We start from the raw sequence: 7,918 nt of genomic DNA on the forward strand, positions 1-7,918 counted from the left end.
GTGGGAGAGAAAAACGGCAGTGCGAGAGCCATCCAGGAAAGTTGTGGCGAACACTTCCAAAGTATAAACAAACTTGCAACATGGCGGGGATGAGGAAAATGCAAGAAAAGCAGCCCAAGAAGCCAGGCGGGACTTCCTGTCCTAGCCCCTCCACTGTAGGAACTGCTGCCAATCAACCAGATAGTGAACTTGCTCGCCATCTGCTGGCAGAGCTGCAAAAAATCAATCAAAAACTTGATTCTATGGAAGGGGCCTTTGGATTACAGCAAAAAAAGTTGACAGAAACAGCCGAAAAGGTAGATGACATTGCTAAGAAGTGCCAGGTATCTGCTGATAAAGTTCAGACAGTCAAGAGGAAGGTCTGTAAAATGGAAAAGCACCAAGAAAAACAAGAAAACAAAGTGCTAATGCTGCAAATGGAGAAATCAAACTTAATTCTCCGATTCCAGGGATTAAAACAGGAAGATGGAGAGGACCTGAGAAATATCTTGGCCAAAGCTTTAGCACCACTGATTGGCAACGAAGTGGAAAAAATAAAAGAAGAGATGGACGTGGCCTATAGGGCCTACTCCAACTTTACAAGAAAAAATAAGTTGCCTGCAGAAGTGGTTGTGAAATTCACAAAGCAGCGTCTCAGGGACCAAATTTTGAAGACTACGTCAGCGTCACCCCTGAAAATCGGAGATCAGCAAATTAGGATTTTGAAAGATGTTCCATTTGAAATTAGAATGAAAAGAAAGGAATACAAAGGATTGACCACCTTCTTACAAAAACACCAAACGGGATATAAATGGCTGATACCCGAAGGACTGACTTGAAGAAGAAGCGGCTCTGGCCAAATGGATGTCAACACTAAGCGTGGATGACAGCAGCTCAGAGGGAGAGGTGAAGGACGAGGATGCTGAAGGAGCGGTGGGAAAGTACAACCTGAGAGAAAGAGGAAAAGACCCCAAAGTGTAAAAACTCTCGATTTTTCTTTTTAATTATCGGATTGTACTCTGGAAGAAGGCCCTCTCAGAAGGACATTACTAACAAATTAAGTACCTTGCTTTACATTAATTAGAAGAACAGAAAGACGTCTGACGATAGAGACTATGGATTGCGAGCTTTGAGTACTAACAGACTAACTAAACTAATACCATTAACACCACTCATTCTTTTCTTTATCCCTCTATATACCCATCCTTTTTTTTCTGAATTTAAAAGAAATATCTCTCCTTTTTAGGAGAGGGAATAAATCTTATAAATAATAATAATTAATTAAAAAATACTTCTTTAAGTACATATACAAAGGACATGACTGTGCAAATGTCAACCTAACAGAGCAGAATACAAAGTATGATGAGATTCAACAGCACTTGAATTCAAGGTATGTTAGTGCACCAGAGGCTATATGGCGCATCCTTGGATATGACATGCATCACCACTCCCACTGCATTATTCGGCTACCAGTTCATCTACCAGATGAGCACACTGTAGTATTCAACAGTACAGACTTGGAGCACCATTCTGAAACCATTGTGGAGACAGAGAGATACAATGCTCACAGCTTGGTTCAAACTAAATGAAAACACAGACTCATCTCGAATCATTCCATACCCAGACATCCCAAAACAGTACATATTCGATAGACTTACCAGACAATGGCTGCCCCCAAAACAGCTTCTGATCCTGAGCGATACTGCTTGTGACTCCTCCTTGGACACACCAGTTATGAGGACCTACGGACTGTCAATGGCGTATGCTTCCAGACCTTCTGTGACACGGCCCTGTGTAAAGGCTTAATCAGTGATGATGACACATGGTTGAGAATATTGGAGGAGGCAGTTGTTTGCAGCATGGCTAGGCAGCTGAGAGACCTGTTTGCCTAAATTCTCATCTTTGCTTCACCATCAAATGCTGCTGATCTATTCAATACATTTAAGATTCACCTGTGGGAAGACTTTGCACACCACCATAAAGATGGCCACTCTGACAATTATGAACTCAGCCGCGACCCTAAGGGCCATTGAGAACACTTTGCGAGTACACAACAAGTCCTGTGAAACATGGACTCCCTAAAGTGACTGCCTTGGGACCATGCTATCCATGTACTAACTATCCAGTGACAGCATGTTCTGACAGTACAATGAACAGCAGAGATTGGCCTATGATATTCCTCTTGCTGCAGCAGAGAACAATAACCTTCCAAGTAGATGCTTCTTCCTCAACGTACCTGGGGGTGCTGGCAAAACTTATCTTTACAAAACCATCATGACAACCATCTCACGAAAGAAGGGTACTGTTTTGCCTATAGCATCTACTGGCATTGCTGCTAACCTTTTTTGTGGAGGAAAGACATATTATAATATTTTCAAAATAACTCCACCTCTAACTGAAACTACAATTTCCAATCTAAAGCTGAACTCTCCTGAAGCTGCAACCATCTGCACAGCAAAAGCCATTATTTGGGATGAGGCCACAATGGCACCTGCTGTGGCTTCAATAGCGGTGGACCACATTCTCCAAGACATCATGAACAATCATAGGCCTTTTGGAGGAAAACTAATAATACCTGGAGGTGATTTCCAACAAACACTACCAGTGGTCAGGCATGGGGATAGAGTGCAGACCATAGAGGCTAGCATCAAAAACCACCCTCTGTGGTATGACTTTCAAGTCCTAACATTAACCAATAATGTCCGATCAACAGATCCATCTTTCAGTGAATGGCTTCTGTGTCTTGGAAATGGGGACCATGACACAGCTGAGCCTTTGGGGAGGGCGGGATATAAATCCAATAAATAAATAAATAAATAAAAACTCATGGTCTGGGAACTGACTTCATTGAGATTCCACAGTATATAGTGCATCATAGAAACATATCTACAGAAATCTTTGGAGACACCTTGGAAGCCTCAGATTCCCCCAGTTTTACAAAAAGGGCTATTCTCTGTCCAACCAACTCAGATATTGAACTGCTGAATGACAGTGTTCATAGCCTACTTCAGGGTATCACAACAACTTACTTAAGCTCAGATTCCATAGTTCCTGATAGTGCTGCTATTGATGACCAGTACTACCCAATCGAGTTTCTACATTCACTCACTCCATCAAGAATGCCTCTCCATATTTTGTGTTTGAAGGTTGGAGCAATAATAATGCTTCTAAAAAACATCAATACACAATGAAGCCTATGCAATGGGACAAGACTGATTGTCACTGACCTCAAACCCAATTTGATCATTGCAAGAGTGCTTACTGGCTCTGCAAGTGGTGAGATACTGTTTATCCCACGTATAGATCTTGCCCCCACAGACGTTGAACTTCTGTTTACATTACGAAGACGGCAATTCCCTATTAAGCTCACCTTTGCCATGACCATTAACAAATTGCAGGGCCAAACTCTGGAAAAGGTGGGTGTTTACTTACAAAACTCAGTTTTTGCACACGGCCAATTGCATGTTGCTTTCTCAAGTGTGCATCACTTCCAAGACCTCAGAGTGCATATCATTGATGGACCCCAACAGGGAAAACTCCTACCAGACTCCGACAGACTTTTCACCAAAAATGTGGTCTACAAGGAGATCCTGCAGTCGTCATAATCATTATTCCACATTCCTCTTAAAAATACCTCTCAGGCTTGGAGAGCTCTATATGCTTACTAATTTCTTTCATGTAAGACCACTGTGTGGACTGCTGACCAATTTCTCCAGGCACTATGGTTACATGTACAGCCTCCCTCTTACCCTGAAACCATCCAGCCCTAACCAGTGTTGCTGGCAAACATACCTCAGCCACATTTCTCTGCCATCAAAACCACCTTTCACTTCAAACCTGACATGGGACCACTACAAACTAATAGAAACACCAGCCTCATTGCTGCTGTTAACTGACCTTCCTATGCTTACAGAAGAGAGCATCAGTGATTCCACATCTTGACAACCCACCATGCAAGACACAGAACTCACTCCTGAAAAACATTACCACGAAAAAGGAACAAGGGCAATATACCTATAGTAGCTCTGCAAACTGCAAGATGCATACAAGCATTCCACTGCGCACAGAGTGCCAAAGACAACCTGTACACACTCTGACCTCCAATGCTCAGACACCAGTCATCTGCTCCTCCTCATTCAACCCATACTTGCGCAACACTGAAGACACTGCCTCGCCCGAAATGACTATCATCAACCTCCTCGCCAAACAAAAAACACTCATCGAAATGCCACAGATGTCGAAGCACTGTGAAATATATGCCACTCCGCACTCATCACAACAATCTCCCGCATTCCATTTTGCCTTAGGCAACATCACTCATGACCATTCACTCCCACCAGACAGATGCGGAACAACAGACTACACCTGCACTTTGTTCAGGCAATTCACGTTGCATGTGACATACCCTGTGCTGGAAACTTCCCCACCTGCTTTCCTGAAACCACTATGACTACATAAGATATTTGCCTGCTGTCCTCGTCACCTCTCAATCACTCCTATTACATCTGGCTTTGCCAAACACTGATCTTCACTTTAAAAATGTTTCTTCAGTTCCATAAATGACACCTCTTTTATAGAATACAGCTTTACTCAAAACAGCTCCTTTCAATGGCTTTCCGCAAGCAGCAAACTACTCACAGTTTGTGTCTACCCAAGCATTTCGATACTCCACTACAAGACACACCGTTGTTTGCAGCAGACCCACAAAGCACATGCATTTTCACAATAAAAACTACAAAGGCTTCACAACATTCATGACCCCATATTCCTCTTCATCATTCCAACATAACCTTCTGAGAGTTTCCTTACAACCACTGTTTCCACCCAACTTTCCTTTAGACCTCTTCTATTACAGGATCGACACTGCAACCACAACCACATTGAACGACAGAGACATCCAACATAAACTGACTCTTCAGACTGCCCAATTGCAGAAGTTACTCCAAAGACCCCTCTCCTCACCATTTTCTGTCCCACATTGTGTGACCTTCGACACCACTTATTGTGTCACATCAGGTATGTGAGACTTTACTTCATACTACATACTACATACTGCTAATATATACTTAACCTACTTCCAGCCACTGCACTCTTCACACATTTTTCTAGAGCTCATTGTATTACTTCTACAACGAGCTTCACCACTAGTTTGTCCATAAAACATAATTGAAAGTGTATTTAATCTACCTTCTCCTAAAACACTAACTTGGCCACAAAAATGCTGTTTTGTTTCTTGTTCTATAGATCTTTGTTTCTTTTAAAAAACATACAACTTACTTGGTACTTTTAACTGGAGATGCCAGGAATGGAACTTCGGAATTTAGGCATATGAAAGACGTATTCTGTTATAGACGTAAAGCCCATCAGTCATCCTAGACTCTATTTTTTTTTTACCATTGACTTTTACAGTGCCATCCTAAGCAGTGCTGCACTCTTCTAAGTTAATTGACTTCAATGAATTTATAGGGGTAACTCTGATTTGAGCAGCACTGTAAGTTATAGGAACATTAAAGTCTGAAGAATTTAGATCAGCATTTTCCAATCCATGGGTCGCAAACCAAAAGTGGGTTGCGAAGCCTCTGCAAATGGGTTGCAAGCCACCGTTCCCCAATGGCTGCTCCTGTGCCACCTGCTCCTGCCTGTGTCTTTAAGACAGGTAACTGCTTCCTTGTGCCTGCCCTGGCTCTGAAATAGAGGTGGACTCCAGGGCCAGAGGAGGAGGAAAAGGCTGGAGGTGGGGAGGTGGGCTGCATCTAGAGCAGAAATGCGGGGGGGGGGCACTGAGTCCAGCCTTGTGCTCTTCTCCCAGCCTCCTGCACAGCAGTCATCAACAGTGACCAGCTGCTGGCTGAGCAGGAATGGAAGTCCTTCTCCTTGCTGAGTCCCATGTCTCACAAGTTCCCCCTCAGCTAGCCAGCAATCTAGCTGATGCTTTTTCTTTTCCACTGAGCCTTCTCCTTGTTTGTATTTCTCTTAATTAGATGAGAAAGGGAAGCAGATTAGTTCACCTGGAGAAAATGGCTGCCTTGGAAGGTAAACTCCATGGCATTATACCCCACTAAAGTCCCTCTCCTCTCCAAACCCCACCTTCCTCAGGCTCAACCTTCAAAATCTCCAGGTTTTTCCCAATCTGGAGCTGGCAACCCTAGCTCTGAGCTGTCCCAAGACTGAGGTGAGAGGGTAGGAAAAGAAAATGTAGCTGGAGGATAAGAAGGATTCATATGAAGAAAAAGTTTCAGTGCTAATGTATTCCCTAGAATCTATAGTAAGAAGAAATCTTAAGCAGGTACAAACCAGGGGCGTGGCGACGCTGAGCTCGATGGCGGTCGCTTAATTCGAAGGCTCCGTCTCTCCCTCCTCTAACTTTTGCACCACAGACCACAAGACCGAGCATCCTTCAAGGAATGGGTAAGAATATCAATTCTAAACCCATACCTGTTAAGACGACTATTAAATCGACGTCCAAGAACTTCTTTAAACCAAAAAAAAGTAAGCCGAACGCCGAGATCGCGGGAGAACTGTCTCTTAAGATGGTGGCCGCTAAACCCCAGCCCCAGGCCTCCGGCTATTCAGGAGATCCGATAGACCTCCCCTCACTTTTAGAGAACATGGAAAAAAGGCTATCGGCAAAATTAACTGATATCCAATCAGCACTTGCCAGAACGGCCAACACGGCAGAAACGGCTTTAAACATATCCTCCTCTCTCAAAGAAGAAGTAAAAGAAATAAAAGCGCGGGAAATAAATCATAACGAAAGAATACTCACATTGGAAACGCAAATGCGATTGCCAAATCTCAAATTTCGCGGGGTCCCGGAGGGGGAGGAAGGGAAAACTGACTTAACACTTTTTATGGGGACATGGCTCGCCAAAGCTTTCCATTTAGGCGTGGAAGACAGGCCGGAGATCCGCAAAGCTTATCGCCTGGGAGCCCCAAATAACCCAAGGAGAAAAGGGCCGAGGGATATTCTTGTCCAATTCGCAGACGGCAGAACCCAACAAAGTATACTAAAAGAAGCGATGAACAAAGGCTACTTGTCCTACAGAGACATTCAGATATATGTTTTTCCGGATATCCCTCAAGATGCCTTAAAAATAAGAAAAGCCCTCAAATCAACCACACTACAGCTCCAACAGGCAAATATCCGATATCGATGGATGGCGTCGGGCGGGCTCCAAGTTTCCCACAGGGGTTCCTCTCTACATGCATCGGACGAAGAATCGGGGAGATTACTGCTTGAGGCCCTAAAGATCTCGGAGCCGATGGACACAAGCGGAAGAAATGCAAAGCGTAGACACGACTCATCGGACTCCGGGGACAGCGTCCCGAGATCGGCACCCGGAGAAGAAGAGATCTTTCACGAACCGGAGAGGGGGGGGAATTTAGAGCTGTGATCAAGTGTCGTCTCTGTGGTTTATACTGTTTTCGGTCTGTATTGAAGCACAGTTTAATATTCAAGTTGGTCTGTGATTGTTATAAGCAAGAAGAAGAGATCTTTCACGAACCGGAGAGGGGGGGGAATTTAGAGCTGTGATCAAGTGTCGTCTCTGTGGTTTATACTGTTTTCGGTCTGTATTGAAGCACAGTTTAATATTCAAGTTGGTCTGTGATTGTTATAAGCATTTCTGTAAAGGAGGGGGGAGAGGGGGGTTTAGGGTTTTGCCTCAAGGAAAGGGAAAAAATTTGTCTCCGGTCGATTCGCGGGTTTTTTCTTTTCTTTTTGGCGCTAAGTTTTTTACGTATTGGTACGCTTTCTCCGTAACACAGTAAATAACAGTTTTTCTTATATAAGCAGGCTCTCACTTGTACGCTATTAGCGGACCTTACGGATTTCACTTGGAAACAAGCTACGACTACGTCTTCTTCCTAAGTCAGTGGGTCTTGAACTGTAAGCAAACATTCAACTACGGTATTAACGTTAGACCCTGTCTCAGTATAG

At 43.7% G+C, this 7,918-nt stretch overlaps 1 pseudogene; it reads left to right on the top strand.

The window, feature by feature from the left end:
- Positions 1-80: 80 nt before the first annotated feature.
- On the top strand, positions 81-3,584 carry LOC107106690 (annotated as a pseudogene).
- The last annotated feature ends 4,334 nt before the right edge of the window (positions 3,585-7,918 follow it).

This window comes from Gekko japonicus, unplaced genomic scaffold (genome assembly GCF_001447785.1).
Source record: "Gekko japonicus isolate JY-2015 unplaced genomic scaffold, Gekko_japonicus_V1.1 scaffold1153, whole genome shotgun sequence".
NCBI classification, from domain to species: Eukaryota; Metazoa; Chordata; class Lepidosauria; order Squamata; family Gekkonidae; genus Gekko; species Gekko japonicus.